The sequence below is a fragment of the Bison bison genome, unplaced genomic scaffold (genome assembly GCF_000754665.1).
Source record: "Bison bison bison isolate TAMUID 2011002044 unplaced genomic scaffold, Bison_UMD1.0 scf7180017864233, whole genome shotgun sequence".
NCBI classification, from domain to species: Eukaryota; Metazoa; Chordata; class Mammalia; order Artiodactyla; family Bovidae; genus Bison; species Bison bison.
This window is the reverse complement of record NW_011494805.1, coordinates 1,783,295-1,785,576: the sequence shown is the minus strand read 5'-3', so window position 1 is coordinate 1,785,576 and position 2,282 is coordinate 1,783,295.

Below are 2,282 nucleotides of genomic sequence, written 5' to 3'. Positions count from 1 at the left end.
TATTAAGATGGTAATGAAAGCGAACGTCGTTCAGTTGTGTCCGACTCTTTGCAACCCCAGAGAATAAACAGTCCAGGGGATTCTTCAGGCCAGAATCCTGGAGTGGGTAGCCATTCTCTTCTCCAGGGGATCTTCCCAACCCAGGGATGGAACCCAGGTCTCCCGCAGTGCAGGCGGATTCTTCACCAGCTGAGCCACCAGGGAAGCCCTAAGATGGCGATACTCCACTAGTTAATTTACAGACTCAAAGCAGAAAAATCCAAGCGGGTTTTTTGCAAGTTTATACTGAAATTAAAGGTATAGACAAAACAATATAGAAAAATAAGAATAAAGTAGGAGTACTTTAGACTTTCCAGTCTTGGAGCTTAGTGCAAAGCAACTTTAATAATACAATGTGACATGAGCATAAAGACAGAAGCATATGTCAATGAAATTGATTATAAAAGTAGGCTCTTTAGTTACCATTAATTAATTTTGGAAAAAGGTACGAAGACCTTTCAATGGCAAAAGAATATTCTTTTCAACAGATAGTACTGGGATAATATGATAGCCACACACAAAAGAACAAAGTCGAACCACTGTCTCACACTGTATGCAAAGTTACTCAAAATAGATCACAGATCTACATCAAAAAAGCAAAATCTAAAGACTCTCAGAGAAAACAGAGTAAACTTTCTTGACCTTGAGTCAGGCAAGTCCTCGGATATATAAACCTAAAGCGCAGCTGACAAAAGCAAAGCAAACAGGGCTGGATTAAAATACAGACGCTCATATTGCAAATGACACCATCAGGAAGGACAACCCACAGCCCAGGAGACAAACATTTGCAAGTCATATGTCTAATAAGGGAATTTTATGTGGAGTATGTCAAGAGTTTATACAACATACAAGAAGTCAATTAAAAAAAAATAATGTAATTGAAAATTGGCATTACTCTGAAGAAGACATGCAAATACCAATATGCATATGAAAAGATGTTAATGTCATAAATTTTCAGAGAAATGCAAATCAATACCACAGTGAGATAGTACTTCATACTCACCGGGATAGTTCAGTTCAGTTCAGTCGCTCAGTCGTGTCCGACTCTTTGCAACCCCGTGAATCAGCACACCAGGCTTCCCTGTCCATCACCAACTCCCGGAGTTCACTCAGACTCATGTCCATCGAGTCGGTGATGCCATCCAGCCATCTCATCCTCTGTCGTCCCCTTCTCCTCCTGCCCCCAATCCCTCCCAGCATCAGAGTCTTTTCCAGTGAGTCAGCTCTTCACATCAGGTGGCCAAAGGATTGGAGTTTCAGCTTCAACATCAGTTCTTCCAATGAACACCCAGGACTGATTTCCTTTAGGATGGACTGGTTGGATCTCCTTGCAGTCCAAGGGACTCTCAAGAGTCTTCTCCAACACCACAGTTCAAAAGCATCAATTCTTCGGCGCTCAGCCTTCTTCACAGTCCAACTCTCACATCCATACATGACCACAAGAAAAACCATAGCCTTGACTAGACGGACCTTTGTTGGCAAAATAATGTCTCTGCTTTTCAATATGCTATCTAGGTTGGTCATAACTTTCCTTCCAAGGAGTAAGCATCTTTTAATTTCATGGCTGCAGTTATCATCTGTAGTGATTTTGGAGCCCCAAAAAATAAAGTCAGCCACTGTTTCCCCATCTATTTTCCATGAAGTGATGGGACTGTATGCCATGATCTTAGTTTTCTGAATAACTGTCATAAAAAAGACTGAAAATAACAAGATTTGGTGTGGAAGCAGAGAAATTGAAACCCTAATGCATTGTTGCATGGGAGTGAAAAACGGTGTCCCTTTTGTGGAAAATAGTTTCATGTTTTCTCAGAAAGTTAAATACAGCCCAGCTCTTTCACTCCTAGGCACATTCCCAAGAGAGACAGCACGTGTTCACACAAGAGCCTAGACATGCATGTTCACAACAGTATCATTCATAAAGGCCCAAATTTGAAAACAGCCCAAGCATCTTCCACCTGCTAAATAGATAAACAAAAGGTACTTTAGCCATACAACGGAGTGTTATTCAACAATAAAATGGAATTTTAAAAAATGATACATGCTCAACATGAAAGAACCCTGACAGTAGCAGGTTTATTGAAAGAAGACGGTCACCAGAGACCACACACTGCGTGATTCTTCATGTAAGAAACGTTCAGAAGATGCAAATCTGTAGAGACAAAGATCCAGTCTTGAAGTAAAAAATTAACTTTTTAATGGAGTTCTTTTAGGGGAGATAAATATGCTGTAAAATTAGACTGTGG